At 36.5% G+C, this 23,952-nt stretch overlaps 1 protein-coding gene and 1 pseudogene across 4 annotated transcripts in view; one reads left to right on the top strand and one right to left on the bottom strand.

The window, feature by feature from the left end:
- The window catches only part of NKAIN2 (sodium/potassium transporting ATPase interacting 2), a 1,050,746-nt gene that overhangs the window by 543,652 nt on the left and 483,142 nt on the right, over positions 1-23,952 (bottom strand). The gene's annotated exons all lie outside the window — the stretch shown is intronic.
- Positions 1,150-4,516, top strand: LOC125102542 (protein SET-like; annotated as a pseudogene).

The raw sequence follows: 23,952 nt of genomic DNA, 5'->3' as shown, positions 1-23,952 counted from the left end.
TACAAGGTTATGTAAACTGAATGAGTTAATGTGCAATTCTTCACATAATATTTCTGCTTTTACCTTTGATTGGCCCTATTAGCCATCATACGTAGCTTTATCACAGGTTCTGTAATTTAGAGCTGGGGCTGGAGAAGGGAAGATTTTCTGAAAAATTCAGAGAGTATAACAGGAATGACAATATATGGAAGTAGTTGCAGTCTTTTCTATGAACTCCTTTCCAACTGAAAGAATATTAACTATGGAATTACTGAAAGGGTGATGGGCATGGAGGCAGGAGAACAAATATTAGTTAAAACACTCAGCATCTGATGGGCATTCTGGTTATCCCCAGTCATGTATTACCTCATTGATTCTGCACAAACCCCAGAGAGGTCAATATTGTCTTATTTTTCAGATTAAGAAATCTAACATAGAGTGTGGCTAAGCAATTCTCTGGATGTCTTAGAAGTGATAAATGCTAAAACAAACAAAAACAAAACCCCAAAACACGGGGCTCTGTGCATGGTCCCTTAGCTGTGTCCCTATGTTGCAGACTTGTCCAAAACCAAAGTCCAAACCAAACCCAGTCCAGAACCAAAAAGCTTTTGCAGTTTATGCTATAGGCCTATGCTGGGTACAGGGTACATGCTATGTTTTTACTTATTATTTTCTGTGAAATAACGTAGAGAATTTCTTTGATCATACTTGTCAATTCATGACATTAGTCAAGGCAAAGCTCCTTTTTGGTTTTATTTTATTTTCTTATTTGCCTCCTTCAACCCATGTTCTGCCTTTAATCTCCTTTCTCCTATTGGGCCCTCTGTAATATATGTGCTTTATGTCTTTTACATACTTGTCATACAAATATATGTATATGGCCTTGAGAAACATATACAGATCTTCCTTGACTTACAATGGGGTTATGTCCTGATAAACCCATCATGGGTTGGAAAGATCATAAGTCAAAAATGCACTTAATACACTTCATGTCTCAGACATCCTGAGTCTCAGACACCCTGAGGTCTTCCTTGTGGCTTGAATGTGCTCGGAACACTTACATTAGTGAACAGCAGGGGAACACCACCATCTACCATGAAGCTATTTTATAATAAAGTGTTGGATATCTCATGTAATCTATTGAATACTGTATGCACAGTTAAAAACAAAATGGCTGTATGGGTACAGAATGTAAGGGTACTGGTTGTTTACCTTTGTGACCCTGTAATTACTTGGGAGCTGTGGCTCCCTGCCTCTTGCCCAGTATAATTACAGAGGCTTGCACTGTATGTCACTAGTCTGGGGAATGAACCAAATTCACAATTTGAGGTAATTTTCTAGTGAATACATATTGCTTTCACACCACTGTGAAGTAAAAAATCATAAGTCAAACTTTCCTAAGTTGGAGATTGTGTGTACTACTGCTGTTTCTGTGTGTCGTTTTCAGGTGAAAGGTCTTATGGAATAAGTCTCTTTCATGCTTGTCTGTTTAGCTCTCTATAAATTTAAATCTTTGTGCTTGGCTTCTAGATAGTAGTCTATTATTAATGCATAACTTGGTGCTTTCCACAAAGAATTCTATTCTCTTACAATACTATTATTTATGAAGTTTCTGTTTGTTAATATAGAGGCTAATCTTTACTATTTATTATTTCTGCATCTATGGAGATAATCACTTCATTCTCTTCTATCATTAATGTGATTGTTTATATTGATAGTTTTTGCCATGTTCAATTATCCTTTTCTTTCTGGGAAAAATCCCTACTTGAAATTTAATATTATTTTTACCACAGTTTCAGTTTGAGTTAAATAAAATTTTATTTGGAAGTCTTATATGGATTAACTGACCCAGAACTTAATTATCTTTCTCTCTTTTTCTCTACCTCTGTTAAAGAGGTTGCAACAACCTTTAAACATAAGGTACAATGTTCATGTAAGCACTTAACAAACTTTGAAGAAACCATCAGTCCTATTCCCTTTCTCCAAAAGTAACCTGTGTCAATTTGTGGAAGCACTGTTACGTATTTAGCTTTTCAGGAAAATATTGTATGTACTTGCCAGCACATAGGCCTTTATCTGTCATATATATGTGTGTGTGTGAAATTTTTTCACACAATTTTATTTACATAAATGTAAATGTGGCTTTTTACCTTGCACTTTGTGATGTTTGTGGATGTTTCCCTACATGACTACAACCTACATGTAGAGCTCTACCTCATTATATCCTCATTTAAGCATTCTAACAGATATTCATTTGGTTGTCAATTTTTGGTTGTAACACACTTGAGTGCATTAAAAACCTTGCACATGTGTGCTGGTACATCCATAGGCTAAATCCCCAGAAGGGAAAATGCTGAACATGCTGAAAATTCTGATTGCAAAATGGCAAATATTATAAAAAGTGTAATTAATTCTCTTTGGTATACACATATAAACTGTTTAAACATGAAAGTTATTCCTCTTTTGCACTTTAGTAAACATGGATTTTAGTAATCACTGTTCAACTGCAAAAGTTTTCATAAACTGAAAAAGTTCAACTTCAACTGGAAAAGGTTTTCAAAAACCTTTCTTACAAATACATTAAGTAGAGTTCATTTCACTAACAATGACAACAGATATTCAAAAATAGCATCTGTGAAATACCTTTAGGATTAATGTATTTATTGACTTTTCAAACTAGAAGAGACTCACTCAACACTCCTCAATGTACCGCTGAGAAAACTGGGCCCAATTAAGTAAATAATTTGCTAAGTTAAGTTTGACCCCTTATTAGGAGAGTATTCAGTCTGAAACGAGTGTGCTTCAACTGTTTGCATAGCAAATTGAGAGTCACTCATATTTCCTAGGTAGCTATCGCCATTTAACTTTATTAACAAGGCAATTACATGTGCACGAACACTTTAAAATATATTTTTTAAAAGCCATAACGGGACGTTTATAGCTAGCTGTTTTCAATGGGTGGGACTCAGAATTGGTTTCCTTGAGACCCTGCATTCCGCTAATAATTACTAAGGTTTCTTAATAAATTTTTCTCCAAAATATTTCTGTAATTTTATGTCCCTAAAATATAACTTGTAAGTTATTACAGTTGATATGCAATAAAACATATTATATACAGAATTTGAGAAAAAAATTTGGCTTTTTTATACCATCATGGTAGAACATGGGTTCCTTGATTTAAAAAGAAATTTAAGTGTGTTATTAGAGGCTAGCAAAAACCAAATTGTTTCTACTGCTAAATTATAGATTGAAATTAAATTTTTCTATGGACACATCTGTTCTTCTTGTACTCTCTCCGATTTCACTGTCCTCACTCTCCATCAGGAACCCACACTTTCAGACTATCTCCACACTCAGGTCCCTGGAGAGAGATAAGATAGCCTCAGACTGGGATGTTAGGCAAGCAGAGCTCTCCGATTAAAAGTCCCTTTGCAGAGCAAGCAGAGCTTCCAGACATGCCCCTCCCCTGGCTTCGTGGAGTTTCCTCTCAGTACGGCCCCCAAACGCCAGTCTATGCTTCCGCCTCAAAGAAAGAAATTGAGACTGCCTCCTGCCCCCAAGGCAGGGCAGACATCAACATCTCAGGACTTGCGTAAGGGAGAACAAGAACAGCAAGAAGCAATTGAACATATTGATGAAGTACAAAATAAAACAGACAGACTTAATGAACAAGCCAGTGAGGAGATTTTGAAAGTAGAACAGAAATACAACAAACTCCGCTAACCACTTTCTCAGAAGAGATTGGAATTGCCAAAATCCCCAATTTTTGGGTAACAACATTTGTCAACCATCCACAAGTGTCTGCACTGCTTGGGGAGGAGGATGAAGAGGTGCTATATTATTTGACAAGAGTTGAAGTGACAGAATTTGACGATATTAAATCAGGTTACAGAACAGATTTTTATTTTGATGAAAACCCTTACTTTGAAAATAAAGTTCTCTCCAAAGAATTTCATCTGAATGAGAGTGGTGATCTATCTTCAAAGTCCACTGAAATCAAATGGAAATCTGGAAAGGATTTGAGGAAACGTTCAAGTCAAACACAGAATTAAGCCATCAGGAAGAGACAGCATGAGGAACCAGAGAGCTTCTTCACCTGGTTTACTGACCATTCTGATGCAGGTGCAGATGAGTTAGGAGAGGTCATCAAAGATGATATTTGGCCATTAGAGTACTACTTGGTTCCTGATATGGATGACGAAGAAGGGGAAGGAGAAGAAGATGATGATGATGATGAAGAAGAAAGACTGGAAGATACGGATGAAGAAGGAGATGAGGATGAAGGTGAAGATGACTAATGGAACACTGATGGATCCCAACCTTCCTTTTTTAATTTTCTTCAGTCCCTGGGAGCAAGTTGCCATCATTTTTGTTTTTTTGTTTTTGTTTTTTTTTTCTTTTTCTTTTTTCTTTTCTCCTCTCATGCTCATTTGCCCTGTTTTTTGAAGTCTCCTTTTTATCTCCCTTTATACCATGGTTCTCAGCTTATTTTGGGGGGAAATACCTTGAGCAGAATACAGTGGGAAAAGAATCTCTACTCCTTTTTGTTCCATTTTGGTCCCTTCCTGTCTCAACAAAAACAAAAAACTTTATGGAATCAACACCACCATGCTCTGTGGGAAAAAAGAAAAACCTTCTGCTCCCTTAGCTCTGCTAGAAGCTGGAGGACACTAGGTCCCTATGTAATAGTGCATAGAATTCTAGCTCGGTATACCAGGCTCAGAGAATACACCGTATCTCTATGTGAATATGGACAGTTACAATTTACCAACACGTACGTGTCTACTTTCGCTTGTTTAAAAAAAAGGAAAAAAAAAAAAAACCTTTAAAAAATGGGGTTATAGAAGGTCAGCAAAGGGTGGGTTTGAGATGTTTGGGTGGGTTAAGTGGGCATTTTGCCAACATGGCTTCTCCTTTGGCATGTTTAATTGTGATGTTTAACGGGCATCCTTGCAGTTTAAGATGACATTTTTAAAATAAAACTCTCTCCTAATGATGACTTGAGCCCTGTCACTCAATGGACAAATCAGCAGAACCTGTAGTTGTTATTTGGAATTGACATTCTCTATTGTAATTTTGTTCCTGTTTATTTTTAAATTTTCTTTTTGTTTCACTCATTAAGAAAGATGATGCTTGGTTTTAAACATTAAAAGTGTACAAGCTATTTTGTTACAATAAAACTAAATGTTTAAAAAAAAAAAAGTCCCTTTGGAGAGGAAGCAAGATGGTGGAGGAGTAGGAGATTGAAATATTATTAGGTCCCAGAAGTTCAGCTAGATAGTTATCAAACCATTCCAAACACCTACAAACTCAACAGGAGATAGAAGAGAAAATAGCAACAATTCTAGAAATAGAAAATCGACCACATTCTGGAAGGTAGGATGTGTGGAGAAGTGAATCTGAAGTGATGGGAAGATAGACACCAGGGGGAGGGGACAGCTCCCAGCAAGTGGTGGAGCATCCCTCACAGGGACAGTGTGGTCTCAGGACCTGGGTGTCTGAGTGTGGCAGAGCTTCCATGTATTGGAGCAGGGAAGCCAGATGCAAAGACAGAGCTGAGGAGTGAGCTCTCAGTTCAGGGTTACCTTAAACCATGATCCAATGCAGAGTTGGATCAGTGCTCTTTGAGCAGGGACCCCACACATGGCAGATCCAGAGAGACCCCCCTCCTTCCTCCTCCAGGAGGAGTGATGCGGGAGCACACTGCAGGAATCTCCTGGGTTTGGAGACTCCAAATGGGGCTGTGTGCCAGAGATAAAAATGCTCAGTCACAGGCTGGGTGAGCACAGAGTGTGGCCAGAAACCAGGGAGACAGGAGGGATTGACTGCTTTTCTCTGAGGGCACACTGGGGAGTGGGGACCCAAGCTATCGGCTCCAACAGGGCCGGAGATTTGGAGGCAACTATTTTCATTCCCATCCTCCAGAGCTCTATGTAAAGTGTTCAGGTAACAAAAGCTCCTGAGAGCAAACCAGAGCAGATTACTTAGCCTGCCCCTTGGCAAGGGCGGTGCAATTCCACCTCGGGAAAAGACACTTGAGAATCACTACAACAGGCCCCTACCCCAGATGATCAGCAAGAACAACGAGCCAAGATCAACTTCAACAATCAAGGAGAACTTTGGAACTCCAGAGCTAGGGGAAAGAAATACATAATATTCATAGCTTCTTCCCCATGATCCTTTAGTCTTACAAAGTTATTTTTTTTAATTTCATTTTTTCTTATTCTATTTTTTAAATGTTTCCTCTTTTCTATTTTAATGCTTTTTAACTAGTTTATCTTAACAATTCCTTTTAAAAATATTTAAAAATTTTCATTGCTATAGTAATATTTTATTCCTTTATTATACTTAACATTATTTTTTGTATACATATAGGTTTATTTTCATTAAAATTTTGGGATATAGTTTCTTTTGATAGACCAAAATATACCCCAAATCTAGCACATGGCTTTGTTCTAGTCTCAAGCCTGATATATTCTCTCCTCTTTTTTTTTCTTCTTTTTCCAACCAACTTACCTTATCAATTCCTTTCTTAGAATCTTTTTAAATTTTCATCTTTACAATCATATTCCATCCCTTCATCGTGTTTACCCTTATTTTTGTATATATATGTTTTTCTTTCTTTAAAATTTTGGGAGGTAGTTTCTCCTAAGAGACCAGAGTACACTCAAAATCAAGTGCATGGCTCTGTTCTAATCACTAGTCTAATAGATGTGTGTGTGTGTGTGTGTGTGTGTGTGTGTGTATGTGTATTTTTTCCCCCTTTTCTCCCCCCACACCCCTGGAGTTGGATCTCTTCTGATGTGGTTAGGATATATTTTCCTAAGGGCTTTGCCACCCTTTTAGTATTTTATTCTCTCATTCATATATTCTTTTTTATATTTTGAGATTTTATTTATTTATTTGACAGAAAGAGATCACAAGTAGGCAGAGAGGCAGGCAGAGAGAGAGCGGGAAGCAGGCTCCCTGCTGAGCAGAGAACCCAAAGTGGAACTTGATCCTAGGACACGGAGATCATGACCTGAGCCGAAGGCAGAGCCTTAACCCATTGAGCCACCCAGGTGCCCCAGCTCATTCATATATTCTTATCTGGATAAAATGACAAGGCAGAAAAACCAACCACAAAAAAAAAAAAAAAAAAAAAAAAAAAAAGAACAAGAGGCAGTACCAATGGCCAGGGACCTAATCAATATGGGTATTGGTAATATATCAGAACTAGAGTTCAGAATGATGATTATCAAGATGAGAGCTGGGCTCAAAAAGGGCATGGAAGGTATCAGAGAATCCCTTTCTGGAGAAAAAAAAAGGAACTAAAATCTAACCAAGCTGAAATCAAAAAAGCTATTAATGAGGTGCAATAAAAAATGGAGGCTATTACTGCTAGGATAAATGAGGTGAACAGAGAATTAGTGATATAGAAGATCAAATGAAGGAGAATAAAGAAGCTGGGCAAAAGTGAGACAAACAACTACTGGACCACAAGGGGAGAATTTGAGAGATAAGTGATACCATGAGACAAAACAATATTAGAATTATTGGGATTCCAGAAGAAGAAGAGAGAGAGGGGCAGAAGGTATATTGGCACAAATTATAGCAGAGAATATCCCTAATTTGGTGAAGAGAACAAGGATCAAAATCCAGGAGGCACAGAGAACCCCCTCAAAATCAATAAAAATAGGTCAACACCCTATCATCTAATAGTAAAATGTACAAGTCTTAGTGACAAAGAGAAAATTCTAAAATCAGCTCGGGACAAAGTCTGTAACATACAATAGTAGAAATATTAGATTGGGAATAGACTTATCCACAGGGACATGGCAGGCCAGAAAGAACTGGCATGATATATTCAGAGCACTAAATGAGAAAAATATGCAGCCAAGAATACTATATCCAGCTAGACTTCCATTAAAAATAGAAGAAGAGGGGGGCGCCTGGGTGGCTCAGTGGGTTTAGCCTCTGCCTTCGGCTCGGGTCATGATCCCGAGGTCCTGGGATCGAGCCCCGCATCGAGCTCTCTGCTCAGCGGGAAGCCTACTTCCCCCTCTCTCTCTGCCTGCCCCTCTACCTACTTGTGATCTCCATCTGTCAAATAAATAAAATCTTAAAAAAAAAATAGAAGAAGAGGTAAAAAGCTTCCAGGACAAAGAAAAACTAAAAGAATTTGCAAACACAAAAGCAACCCTACAGAAAATATTGAAAGGGGTCCCTTAAGCAAAAAGAGAGCCTAAAAGTAACAGACCAGAAAGGAGCAGAGACAATATACAGTCACCTTACAGGCAATGCAATGTCACTAAATTCATATCTTTCAATAGTTACCCTGAATGTAAATGGGCTAAATGCCCCAATCAAAAGAAACAGGGTAGCAGAACGGATAAAAAAAAAACAAGACCGATCAATATGCTGTCTACAATAAACTAATTTTAGACCTACAGACACCTCCAGATTTAAAGTGAGGGGTGGAAAACAATTTACCATGCTAATGGACATCAAAAGAAAGCTGGAGTGGCAATCCTTATATCAAATAAGTTAGATTTTAAGCCAAAGGCTATAAGAGATGAGGAAGGGCACTATATCATACTTTAAGGATCTATCCAACAAGAAGATCTAACAATTTTATATATATATGACCCTAACATGGGAGCAAGAAATTATATAAATCAATTATTAACAAAATCAAAGAAACACATTGACAATAATACAATAATAGTAGGGGACTTTAAAACCCCCCTCACTGAAACAGACAGATCAACCAAGTGAATGATCAACAAGGAAATAAAGGTCCACCCTGGACCAGATGGACATCACAGATATATTCAGAACATTCCATCCCAAAGCAACAAAACACACACTCTTCTCTGGTGCACATGGAACATTCTCCAGAATAGATCACATCCTGGGTCACAAATCAGGTCTCAACTGGTACCAAAAGATTGGGACCATTCCCTGCATATTTTCAAACCACAATCTTCTAAAGCTAGAACTCAATCCCAAGAGGAAAGTTTGAAAGAACTCAAATACATGGAGGCTAAAGAGCATCCTAATAAAGAATGAATGGATCAACCAGGAAATTAAAGAAGAATTTTAAAAACTCATGGAAACAAATGAAAATGAAAACACAACTGATCAAAATCTTTGGGACACAGCAAAGACAATCTTGAAAGGAAACTATATAGCGATACAAGCCTCTCTCAAGAAACAAGAAAGGTCTCAAGTACACAACCTAACCCTACACCTAAACGAACTGGAGAAAGAACAGCAAACAAAGCCTAAACCTGGCAAGAGAAGAGAAATCATAAGGATCAGAGCATAAATCAATAAAATAGACCCCCCCCCCCAAAAGTAGAACAAATCAATGAAACTAGGAGCTGGTTATTTGAAGGAATTAATAAGATTGATAAACCCCTGTCCAGACTTATAAAAAGAAAATAGAAAGGACCCAAATAAATGAAATCATGAATGAAAGAGTAGAGATCACAACTAACAACAAAGAAATACAAGCAATTATAAGAACATATTATGAGCAACTATACACCAGCAAATTTGACAATCTGGAAGATATATATTTCTAGAGATATATAAACTACAAAAACTGAACCAGGAAGAAAGAGAAAACCTGAACAGACCCTTAACCAGTAAAGAGATTGAAGCAGTTATCAAAAATCTCCCAACAAACAAGAGCTCAGGACCAGGCAGCTTCAGGGATTTCTACCAAACATTTAAAGAAGAATTAATACCTATTCTCCTGAAGCTGTTCCAAAAAACAGAAATTCTAGGAAAACTTCCAAGCTCATTTTATGAGGCCAGCATTACCTTGATCCCCAAACCAAAGACCCCATCAAGAAGGAGAATTACAGACCAATATCCTTGATGAACATGGATGCAAAAATTCTCACCAAAATACTAGCCAGGAGGATCCAATAGTACATGAAAAGGATTATTCACTATGACCAAGTGGGATTTATTCCTGGGCTGCAAGATTGGTTCAATATCTGTAAATCAATCAATCTGATACAATACATGAATAAAAGAAAGAACAAGAACCATACGATACTCTCAATAGATGCTGAAAAAGCATTTGACAAAGTACAGCACCCTTTCTTGATCAAAACTCTTCACAGTGGAGGCATAGAGTGTACATACCTCAATATCATCAAAGCAATCTATGAAAAACCCACAGCAAATATCATTGTCAATGGGGAAAAACTGAGAGCTTTTCCCCTAAGGTCAGGAACACAGCAGGGATGTCCACTATCACCACTGCCGTTCAACATAGGACTGGAAGTCCTAGCCTCAGCAATCAGACAACAAAAAGAAATAAAAGGCATCTGAATCAGCAAAGAAGAACTCAAACTCTCACTCTTTGCAGATGATAGGATACTTTATGTGGAAAACCCAAAACACTCCACTCCAAAACTGCTAGAACTCATACAGGAATTCAGTAAGGTGTCAGGATATAAACTCAATGCACACAAATCAGTTGCATTTCCATGCACCAACAGCAAGACAGAATAAAGAGAAATTAAGGAGTCAATCCATTTACAATTGCACTCAAAACCGTAAGATACTAGGAATAAACCTAACCAAAGAAGCAAAGAATCTGTGCCTAGAAAACTATAAAGTACTCATGAAAGACATTGAAGAAGAAATGGAAAAATGTTCCATGCTCATGGACTGGAAGAACAAATATTGTGAAAATGTGCATGCTAACTAAAGCAATCTACACATTAAATGTAATCCCTATCAAAATATCATCTATTTTTTTTCCAAAAAGAAATGGAACAAATAATCCTAAGATTAATATGGAACCAGAAAAGACTCTGAATAGCCAGAGGAATGTTGAAAAAGAAAGCCAAAGTTGGTGGCATCACAATTTTAAGATCGATTACAAACCTGTCATCATCAAGACAGTATGGTACTGGCACAAAAACAGACACAGAGATCAATGGAACAGAATAGAGAGCCCAGAAATGGACCCTCAACTCTATGGTCAACTCATCTTTGACAAAGCACAAAAGAATGTCCAATGGAAAAAAAGACAGTCTCTTCAACAAATTGTGTTGGGAAAATTGGAGAGAAGAATGAAACTGGATCATTTCCTTACACCACACACAAAAATAGACCCAAAATGGATGAAAGTCCTCAATGTGAAACAGGAATCCATCAAAATGCCAAGGAGAACATAGGCTGCAACCTCTTCGACCTCAGCCACAGAAATGATGTTTTCTAGAAACATCACCAAAGGCAAGGGAAGCAAGGGCAAAAATGAACTATTGGGACTTCATCAAGATCAAATGCTTTTGCACAGCAAAGGAAATAGTCAACAAATCAAAGGACAACTGACAGAATGGGAGAAGATATTCACAAATGATGTATCAGATAAAGGACTAGTATCCAAAATCTATAAAGAACTTATCAAACTTAACACCCAAAGAACAAATCACCCAATCAAGAAATAGGCAGAAGACATGAACAGACATTTCTGCAAAGAAGACATCCAGATGGCCACCAGACAAATGAAAAATTATTCCACATCACTCAGCATCAGAGAAATACAAATCAAAACCACAATGAGATACTGCCTCACACAAGTCAGAAGGCTAAAATTAACAAGTCAGGAAATGACAGATATTGGCGAGGATGTGAAGGGGAACCCTCCTACACTGTTGGTGGGAATGCAAGGTGGTGCAGCCCCTCTGGAAAACAGCATGGAGGTTCATCAAAAAGTTGAAATTAGAGCTCCCTTGTAACCCAGCATTCGCACTACTGGGTATTTACCCAAAGATACAAATGTAGTGATTCAAAGAGGCACATGCACCCAAATGTTTATAGCAGCAATGTCCACAATAGTCAAACTACAGAAAGAACCTAGATGTCCATCAACAGATTAATGGATAAAGAAGATGCTGCTTTAGATATACAATGGAATACTATGCAGCCATTAAAAGAAATGAAATCTTACCATTTGCAATGACAGGAATGGAATTAGGGGGTATTATTCCAAGTGAAATAAGTCAATCTAAGAAAGACAATTCTCATATGGTCTCTCTGATATGAGGAATTTGAGAGGCAGCATGGGCAGTTGTGGGGCATAGGGAAGGAAAAAAAATGAAACAAGATAGGATCAGGAGGGACACAAACCATAAGAGACTCTTAATCTCACAAAACAAACTGAGGGCTGCTGGGGGAAGGAGGATAGGAAGCAAGTGGTTGGGTTATGGACATTGGGTGGGGGTATTTGTTATGGTGAATGATAAGAAATGTGTAAGCCCGATGATTCACAGACTTGTATCTCTGGGACATATGTTAATAAATATGATTAAAATCCCTCTGCATCATCCAAGTGAACTTCAGAGAAATGACAAAGCTTGTCAAATGTCAATAAAATACTGGGGTGCCTGGGTGGCTCAGTCCATTGCGCATCCAACTCTTGTTTTCAAATTGTGGGGTCAAGAACTGAATTGGGCTCAGAACAGTTTGCTTGTCAGCTCCCTCTTCTCCTTCCCCAGCACGTATGTGTATGCACTTGCACACATACTCTCTCACTCTGTCCCAAATAATTAAATAAATAAAATATTTTTAAAGAAGTTAATAAAATACAAATTGTGAAATTTTGAGAATAGATAAGGAAAGGATTTGCACCGTAATTATCTGCAGGAGAAGGTAACAAAATTAACTCTGTTACAGCATAAAAAGTAGTAAAAACTGAAGTGGGTGTAACAGTTCCCAGAATGGGTCCAAAGTTCTTATTTCATCCATAGGACTATTAAAGTTTACATAAGATTCCAGACAGAACCTCTTTTAGCCATCTGTTTATCAGAATTTTGTCAACAGAAATTGCTGTGAATTTTTCCTACATTCCAGTCAAGTATGGTCAATTTCTTGTTCCCAGTCATATCTACTCTTTGTTTCTTGCCTCACAGAGAACTCAAAACAACACTGAAGGAGATAAGAAAACAGTTCTGGTACTGTCTCTTTTATCTATATAGGATTCTGCTCTTTCTATCCTTACTTTGAGATCTTGGTTTGGATTCATGATTCTCCTGTGCCTGACTCCCTGTTGCATCTTCTGTTTTTTAGTTGTCTGTGCACTTCGGTGAAGCTGCCAGTTCTTATGTATGTATTTATCTAGTTTGCCTTGTCACACTAGATCTCATCTATATTCTGGTTACTAACCCTCCCCTGTAGTCTCTGATGGTGCACTGTAATCTTGAACATAATCTGGACTGTCTGCTCCAGAATCATAAAAGTTGCCCCATTTGTCTTCTCTTCTTTTAAGCCAATCCCCAGGAAAACTGCAAAGACTTGAGTGGCTTTCTGGGTCTTTACGATATTGCTGAAGTGCTGAGGTCTTTGTGAGATTGTCTAAAATACCAGAGTATCACAAAGTAAAATTCTGTATGAATATGATCAATGATGCTCGCAGCTTAAGATTCTCTATGTTGTTCATATTGGACAAGTGAGAACATATATGCCAGCTTTTAAACATTATCTGCAGGAGATATACTAGACACACATCTTTCATCTCACCAAGAGATCTGATTCAAATATGAAATGAAGAGAATAAACCTGAAGTAGGGTCTATAATAATCATACATGGACAGAGCCGAGCACAGAGCTTTACTTGAAAAGTTTTAATAACTTGAGTAATTGCAGTTTTCAAGTGTATGTGTGCATGTGTGTTTGTGTGCTTGTGTTGGGGTGCTTATTCACTGATGGAACAAAATAAAACTGTAAGGTGTTTGGTAAGGTGTTGGGTCACAGATAATAATTTACCTTATTTCAACTAAATCAAGGATTTTCTGTCTCCTCCCACACAATTATTTTTCTTTAAATACAAAACAAAGGAATCAGCCACAACAACAAATTACAAACAAAACAAAACAAAACAAAACAAAAAACCCAAAAGGAGATCTGGCCCTAATGGCTTCAATAGGAAAAGAAGTCAACATGTCATAGTGGTTCAGAACTCAGGTCTTAGAACAGAAAATCATGTTTATATTCTAACTCATTATGTGACCACAGGAAGTCACCTGACATGTGTGAATCTCAGTGTTTTCATCTCTAAAATGCGGATACTATAGTACATAGTTCTACAATTAGTATGAAGATATAAATGTATCTTCAAAAAAAAAATGTATCTTCATAGTGTCTTCAAAGTAATAATGCATATATTTATCACAATGCCTAAGTTGCATCTGAAGATAGCTAACTAATTAATATCTTAAAAACACATTACAAGTTTAGACACTAGTATTTTAGTATAAATATTCTAGATTAATGGTCTTGCCAGAATATTTTAGAGATGATCAAGTATTTATTTGATTGGTCACAAATGCAAATAGTAACAGGTAGACATGGATAGCCTCAATTATCTGGTGGTGGGTGGTGAAGTCTTCCTCAATGAATGTTTTCCTGCCTGATTCAACACCCCATGTATCTAATTTATTTTTAGTGCTATGTAAAAGAACAGGTTACAAATACCACAATTTCTTTCATGTTTTTCTTTCTCTCTCCCCAGCTTACTTAAAAAAACTGTGTCTCCATTCAGTTAAGTACAGTAAAGATCTTAAATAGTGTGAAAGATTTGGTATAAACTCAAAGAAACGAAATAAAAACAAGTATTTATGTCTCTTATAAAAATGCATTTTCTTATAAGCCTCATTACTGAAACAGTCCATGGTATTTCATAACAGATTTTTATTGAAATACAGTCTATCACATATTTCTGAGATTAAATTAATAGGGCTATTTAATTGACCCACGTCAGAGTCGAAAAGTATATTTTAGGACTTTTCCCACCATTTTCTGTAATAATGCCATTTATATGTAATTCTGCATCTGCCAGATAATATTCTAGTTGTTGTGATAACAGAATCATTTATTATTTCCCACAGCTGTTCATTCTGCAAAGTAATTTATAACCATTTCATAGTTAACATTCATGCTATCAAAAGACAAGTTGATGACTAGCATTTTATAGTAGAGTTTTAAAACATATTATCCAAAAAAGTAGCAAAATAAACTGACACTAGAGCACAAATCATATTGTCTGTTGTTGAATTGAATTACCCAGTCATATAATTGCCTCATCTATATGTTCATATGCCAAACGGTGTGTGTGTGTGTGTGTGTGTGTGTGTATGTGTGTGTGTGTGTATGAAATCACTACCTATTATTTGATGTTTTGTAGTAGAGATTTAACATTTTTTAACTTAAAATCTCCTTATAACACAAATCTCAGCCTTTGATAGAATAGTGAGTATAGACTCTGTTACCATAATTATTTTTTAAAGATTCTATTTATTTATTTGACAGGGAGGGGTGAAGAGGGAGAGAGTATGAGTCAGGTGGAGAGACAGAGGGAGAAGGAGAAGCAGACTCCTCACTGAGCAGGGAGCCTGACATGGGACTCCATTCAGGAACACTGTGATCATGACCTGAGATGAAGGCAGATGTTTAACTGATTGAGCCACCCAGGCACCCCTCTGATGCATAAGTTATTAAAAACTGAGTATTTATTATATCTCAAGCATTATGATAGGGACTTTAATATGCTATTTTATATAAGGCTCACTTTTAAATCATGCATTTAACAATGATTATCTACCATTACCTTTATTGTATAGATGAGGAAATTGATACCATGACCAAGATCATGATTATAGAGCTGGTCATTCTAATGTCAATGTCCATGTTTTCAACCACAGAGTATTTACAGCACACTAGAACATACTAGAACCATAACGTAGTAGAAACATGTCATTGTTTTCAAAAATTTTAGGGCATCATTTCTACTTTATTACCAAATACTTCCCTAATTTGATAAGCAAGTAACATATGAGTTCTTTGTCCAAGATAAAAGATAAAAACATACAGGAATAACTTTTTATATATAGCACTATGGCTTATAAACTCACATAACTATAATCATCCTGTAAAATAATCATTATGATTACTATTACTCTATTTCTATAAATTGTACAATTCCCTGTATAGACAAATTTATAGTTAGGGCAGAACATTTTTGAAAATAAAACAAGCTGAAAGTTTATACCATGGATGTAGTCAGTAGACTAGTAATCCTGCAAAGTTACAACAAAATGATATCTTTGGGAGTTTAGGTTTCCCTGTACTCATATGAAATGAACTAAAAGATCACAGCCCAGGTCCTCTTGGTAGATGGACCGCTGTTTTGGTTTTTCCACAGAGTCTATAATAATTTTACTCAAAGGAACTCTAACCTCTCAGAAGAATCAGAACACCTCAAAATGACAGCTGTTACAGGTAGTTTTCAGGGCTCACACAAAGCACATGACAGGTATGAATTAGAAAGTTTAAAGCAACCATTTGACCTTGAAATTTCCGGTATCTGCACAACAAACTCTTAACTTACCCAAGCCGAGGCTGATACACAAATGGGATAAATATTCATAACACAGGGAGAAAATGCTCACAGTACAGAAGACCACAGCCATGGACTTCTGAATCTTGTATTCTACCAGCACTGATGGCGAATTATAAGTGCTGGGTGATGCAAAGCATTGTCTGAGGCATCAGTGAGGTGTGGGATTGGGAACTGGTGATGAATGAATCAATTTTCATGTTGTCTGGCAGAATTAGTATTATACGATAAGTTATCTAATATCTGAAATGGTTCTTAGGGCAGAAATTCTCAAAACTCTCAAGAGGGCACAGGTGCAGCTGTTCAAATGACACCCGTGCTATGGATCTATGTATCTGGTTCTGATCCATTTCCAGATCTCCTACTGCTCACATAGCAGGTGTACACAAAAAACCACTATGTAGCTAATGTTACCAATATGCAGAAAAACAGATGAGAGATGGGTTGGCTATATTTTAATAAAAGACTTTAGGAACTGGGCAAAATAAGTTACTAAGTTCATCAACAATATCATCTGTTTGCACAGCATAGACTTTTTTTTTTTTTAATTCATGGAGAGCTCAGTAAAAGCCAAATAACAAAAATAGCTTGCAATTTTCTTATTTTCATGTATCATATGGTATTGCTTTCTCATAGCAAATGACTTTCTCTAGAGAAAACTCTATTGCTATTTTTTAACAGCACAATCATATTAAACATATTAAAGCTGCCATTTGGAGAATTTCAAATTTGTCAACTAGGTAAAAATGCAGATATATGTATATTTTTTTCTATAAAACTGATAAAGAATCCAAAAACATGCCTCATGTATCATGATCAGAGAAGCAAAGTCTAGCCAGATTTCAGTTTAGGTCTTAATAAATACTTATTATCTTTGTATATTTTTATTTTGTGAATTCAAAATGAGGTAAAATGCTACTCCAATACTCCTGCCTTCCCCCATTTGAGGCAGTGAATTAATAATGTTGTTACTACCATTGGTGCTCCTCATTAAGCAATTGCTGGGTATTTAACAGGATTGGAAGTAGACATATGCATACTATTTCAGGGAACAGAGGTGGGTATCGTAATGTCCTACTCTGATGTCTTTCCTGCCTTCTTCTCCTCCCATCTCTTCTCCTCAAACGGAGGCACCAGCAGAGGTTTCAGAGCACTATTTCTTTGACTACAGCAAGGCAGCCATATGGAAGATGTCAATCAAACCTCTCAAACTCTAGGTTATGTCTCTTTCATAAAATTCAATTTCATAAGGATGGGAGATAGAATGACAGCCTCACTTACTCTGACTGCTAAAGGCCAATCAAGAGTTGAAATGAAAGCAGAAATGTTATCAAGATCACTACCATGTACTGGCAGTCACTGTAGCAATGGGTTATATCAGAAATTGCAACTAGGAATACAAGAGAATGCCATTTCAGTTGGCTACAGGAACATTTTAGAATTTGTCAGGAGGTATGCTATTTTGGGCATGGTAAATACCATGTCTTCTGTGCCCTTTAAAGTAACCATATTATTGGATTCAACACAGATATGGAGATGGTGTTCTGAAAAGAAGCAGTCATAATATTTGTTTTTCTGTTGACAGTATGTCTGTGGCTGTCCATGAGTGAATGTAATAAGAGATGATATTCTCTATCAGCTTTAGGAGTTCTACCATAGACTCCATTAATGTAGCATAGATAACTGGTACAGGCTCAAAATGATAAATTCTGTCAAGCTACGAAATGTATTTCATACCCTAAACTTGAAAATTCAAAGCATTACAAACACTCCTAAACCATACACATGGTTTCTCTGTCCACATATGCACAGTTTTTACACTGCTATTATTACTCATAGCACTATTCCAAGTATTTTACAAATATGAGCTTATTTAATGAGGTAGGCAATATTATTATCTCCATTTTAAAGATGAGAAAACTGAGGCAGAGAGATTAAATTCCCAATCTTGTACAGCTGTCAGTTGGTGCATCCAACTTTGTCTAGAATCTGAATCTTGAACTACAATCATTTATCTCCCAAGTCATATTATAAATATACATGCATATATATGCATGCATGTAGAGAATATATGTGTATATATGTGAATTGTTATATATACAAATATATGTACATATATATACATAATTCATTATGGTTTGTTTCAAGAATATTTTCTTTTTAGTTTCATGAACTCATCATACCATTTCTTTTCAGTGGGTTCATTAATAAATTGATGAAACCACACAAAACATTGCCTAAAACGTTTTTTAAGTAATAGAGTTTTTTCCACTTTATGCAGCCCTCAGCATGATACCACATTCCTGCAATCCTTTCAGTCTTGTATCTCCCAGGATATGCATTTTCATTCCATCGGTATGGGTACTAAATTGGACAATATCTCTGAAGTGATGCTACTATCTGGAGAGACATTTTAAAATGCTAAATATTTTAAGGAGACCCAGTTAACTTATGAGCTATCCAAAGCACTGAACTACTTACATCCTATCACTCAAGTTATATGTTTATACAGAGCCGGCTATAAACACAAACTTGAACCTGGTTACATAGGTCGTATTCATAACACGTATCACTACACAATTTAATTATTACATACACAATTAACTTATGAGTGCAAAAATATAGCTTCAAAAAAACTAAGTTTAGGGATGCCTGGGTGGCTCAGCCAGTTAAGTGGCTGCCTTTGGCTCAGGTCATGATCCCAGGGTCTTGGGAGTCCTGGGATAGAGTCCCACATCCAGCTCTTTGCTCAGAAGCCTGCTTCTCCCTCTGCTTGCCACTCTTACTGCTTGTGCTCACTCTCTGATTTAAAAATGAGTAAATAAAGTATTTTAAAAAATTAAAAAATAAAAAACTAAGTTTAACATATTAGAAAGACTACATAGAGGCATAAAAATGAATTTTTAAAGGAAAGTTGGAAAAACAATGATAAAAATCAAGAAGGAACCTTTGCCAAATTATTTTGTAAGTCTTTGAGTTGTTATTCCACTGTAAAGAAACCAATACATAAAAATCGATAATCAATAAATCATGGATTTCTTATGTAAAAAGAACATGTCAAAACCCAGGCGGTGATTCCACACACAATTAAGAGTCCTCAGCCCGGCCTCAACAGAAAAGGCTTTTGTAGGCTGAGTTGAAATAAAGTGTGCCAGGTATGCATGTATCACCTTTTTACAATTTAGCCCCTTAAAAAGGTTTTGGATTAACTGGCCCAGTGTCTACAGAGAGTTGCACTGTATCACCATTCTGATAACCAAAGCATTTCTTGTAATTTTGTGTATAAAACAAGTAACATATCTACTGCATTACACCATAATCTAGAGCACTGAAATGATTCCATAGATCTTAATTCATGATATTGTTTAGGAAAGCTAAGTACTGACCATTATCTCACACCTTGGAGCCTACAGAAGCCAGAGGAGTACCAACAGTCACTACGTTGACTTCCTTTATGAAAAAGATTTGAAATTTTTTTATATTATCAATTGTTTTTTATGGCACCATAAATAATTAACCAGGACCCTCCATTCACTTGTTATGCATTTGACAATCACAGCAGGACTCTCAGGTTCCAGAGCTATATTATTTTTCAAAGTCTGACAGTAATTCTGACCTTTTCCACATATATCATAAAAACTAGTTTATTGGCAAGGCTTCCTGAGATTTAATATCTGCTTTTTCCTAGAGTTGGAGGCTTCAAAGAATGTTAAAATGTCCATATCTATGTAATTCCCTTATAGTTAGGTTGAAATTTCTTAATTCTTCAAGTATGCTAATCAGAGAAGAGAAAAGCTTGAAGATGATGATTAAGTTGCCCTTTCTCTTTATTTTAAAGATATGGTAATTAAAGCCAAGAATTGTGTGCATGTGTTTGTGTATACATGGATATATACAGAGTTCCTTATATATAAATATAGTGAGAAACCAGCTACGTCTCACCCATATACACAGAGTTTTACCTAACAGAGAGATTATACTAAAAAATGTTACAGAAAATTTATAAGGAATTATTTGTCAATAAAAATCTTCAAACTTTTTCTCTATATAAGGTACCATTAAGAGCACTATGGGTCACATGCTATAACTTTGATTCAAAAAGATATTAAATTATGCAGACTATATTTCCTTCACATGTGAACAATCAAGTCCACAAAATAAAACCAATATAACCAAGTCTCAAAATAATGGTTTTTCCTGCTTTGCCTTTCTTTCTTTTTTTTTTTTTTTAAGATTTTATTTATTTATTTGACAGAGATCACAAGTAGGCAGGGAGACAGGCAGAGAGAGAGGAGGAAGCAGGCCCCAGATGAGCAGAAAGCCCGATTCGAGGCTCCATCCCAGGACCGTGGGATCATGACCTGAGCTGAAGGCAGAGGCTTTAACCTGCTGAGCTCCCCAGGTGCCCCCCTGCTTTGCCTTTTTAATCTCAATGTTCGTTATTACTGTTGTTTATTTTGTTTATTTTCTTTCATTCTCTATGACTGGCTTCATTTGCTTCACTAACAATCACATTTCACATTTCACATTAAGGAAACAGTGTCAGTCGCAGACCCCAGTCCCTGGGCTCCAGCTGAGCTCTTCAAAGTCCACCATTGGTCATACAGCTTACTGGCATGACACCACCATGGTGTTGTACTCTCTTGCCACTTTCCCATTCCTTGTTGTGCTAAGGGGGTTGATCACCTTGTGGACAGGCAAAGTATAAACTCTCATATGTAATTATAGTCCTGTAAATGCATAGAGAATCAAGCCATATCATGGTGGGAATTAGAAATCAGCCTAGTCAGTAAAGCACAATCTACTAATTACTTGCACTGATGGCTTCTCTGGAAGAAAATAATCATGGTCTTTTTGATAAAAGGTGAATAAAATTGCTTGAACTCCCCTTTGTTATCTCATTTCAAAATAAGTTGACAATTTTAGATGTTTCAATGTATCTACTCTGAAAGTTCTAAGTCTGAACTGTACTTTAAAATTTGGTATATATTTACAATGATGATAGGTAGTAGAAGTCCTGCACTAAATTCATTTTAACGAATCGGGCATACACTAGGATTAGACATAAACTCTGAAAAAATAGTATAATTACATTCTAATATACGTATGATAATTTTAAAATTGCAAAATATTACAAAGTTTGTCTGTAATTTTGGGAACAACCACAGATCAAGATTTTTTCCTTGATAATTCACAAACATGAACTTAAAACATAGACATGATTTAAAGTTTAACTATCATAATGAAAATTATCTAAGGTATATTTATATTCATTTTAGCATATTTGAGTGAGATTATTTAAAAATAACCAAAATACCATATGATTTAGCTTCTACAGGGGAATCTAAGAAACAAAATGAATAAATGAACAAAAGGCAGAAACAAAAAAATAAATACAGAGAGCAAACTGATAGGTGCCAAAGGGGTGGTGGGTAGAGGAATGCGCAGAATGGCCAAAGAGGAATAGGAGGTACACACTTGCAAAAAAGAAGAAGTGAACACTAGCTGGCACACAAACTCTAAACACTCTCAGGGCAACCGGGGAGCTTAGTCAGTTATGCATCTGGCTCTTGATTTTGGCTCAGGTCATGATCTCAGAGTCCTGAGAAAGAGCCCCACATCAGGCTCCACATTGAGCATGGAGTCTTCTTGAGATTCTCTCTCTCCCGCCCCCTCTGCATCTGCCCCCACTCTCACATTCCTCCTCTAAAAAATATAATAATAATACGATGAAAAATAAACATTATTGATATTGCATATTAACCAATACTGTTGAATATACCATTTTTAAAAAGATTATTTATTTATTTATTTGACAGACAGATCACAAGTAGGCAGAGAGAGAGAGAGAGAGAGGAGGAAGCAGGCCCCCTGCTGAGCAGAGAGTCCAAGGTGGGGCTCCATCCCAGGACCCTGGGATCATGGCCTGAGCCGAAGGCAGAGGCTTTTACCCACTGAGCCGCACAGGCACCCTGAAGATATACATTTTTAAGAAAGCAACCAAAAACTGAAAACTCTATTTTAAACCAGACCTATTCAAGAGTTTACCAAATGGTAATTCTGTGAGGCAATGGATATGTTAATCAACTTAATTGCAGTAATCATTACACAGGGCATACTTATATCAAAATACAACACTGTTCATCTTAAGCATATATAATTTCTTATTTGTCAATCATACTTCAATAAAGCTGGAAAAAATTAAAAAAAAAAACAAGAAGAATTTTAAAAAGAACAAAAATGTTAAGGCATTCCAACCTGCTGTTTCAACATCCATTCTCATTGAGGGCTCATCTCACTGTAAGTTTGTAAGTAAGAAATGTTAGTTTTCACTTTCCACAGTGTAATTGAGATTTAGTGATATTGAGGGTTTTATGTCTATTTCATAGAGCAATTTCATCAGAAGTAAATGGCTGGCTGGAATAACTAACTACAGATTTTTTTTTTCCTATATTAGACTTAGTTTTAATTCGATAAATAACTAATGGTTGTCCTCATAAATCAAACCAGGATTTGGAAATGTTTAAGGACAAAAGTTGATAATCTTTAATCAATCTTAAATGATTCATGTTATTTTCCAATTTTGGTTTATCACTGGAGACACTGTCCAGATAATGTCTTAGAGTTGCCTTGATTAAGAGCTCTTCCAGATGGGGCCCTGACAGGAGCAACGGTGATGGTGAATACAGGAGTAGCTGCCAGGGTGAGGGGTTTGCATACTAGAAGCTATGGAATTTATGATCTGAAAGGAGAGTTTAGGCAAGTTGTTATTAAATAAAAGTTGCATTTTAATTTTAATATACATCTCCAAATTTGAACAGCTTCTTATTCCACCTCTCCCTCCTATACACATAAGTTGATATTCTGAAAATTAAAAGAAATTTTACTCTGTGAAGCTCTGATGCCTTGAGCTCGTAGAAGCTGGGGAAATGCAATACACTCAACTTATAACTTCAAAGGCTAGAGAAAATATTAAGAGGTAGTTGGGTCCTATCCACAGGGTGATCTCTTTCCTCTGCCTTATACAAAGAAGACCAATTATTATCAGCTTCTTCCTAACATTTCAGAAAACGCATCTGATAGCTGGAGCAAATTGTCATTTTCCACTGCATGTACATCATAAGCAATAAACCTCACCCATGATGAACCACTTGATAAAGTATAAATGCTTATCAAATTTGAATTTTGTTACTGACCAAGTGATATTGTGCACATTTGAAGAGGGGTATGATGAAGAGCGACATATCTTAAAGAACCATGGGGACCATACAACATTGTTAAGCTCGCAGATGGTGTTGTCACCTGTTATTATAAACAAATGAAAAAACAAACAGACATTGCAGGATAGATGATATGATTTATAAACCAGTTGTAATGCTGACCTTATCTGGGCTGTTAGTTTGATAGAAGGCTAGAAGTTAACCACGTGATGCATTTTGGTTTCTTCTTGACAAGAAATGCAACTTTGCAAAATGTACGAACATGACCATATTGTGTAATTCAGAGTTTACAGAGTACCTCTTAGACTCACAGATGAAATATAGGCAGATGAGAGTTGTCTCTGTAGATCA

The sequence above is a fragment of the Lutra lutra genome, chromosome 6 (assembly GCF_902655055.1).
Source record: "Lutra lutra chromosome 6, mLutLut1.2, whole genome shotgun sequence".
NCBI lineage: Eukaryota > Metazoa > Chordata > Mammalia > Carnivora > Mustelidae > Lutra > Lutra lutra.
The sequence above is the reverse complement of the archived record's forward strand: the minus strand, read 5'-3'. Positions and strand labels throughout refer to the sequence as shown.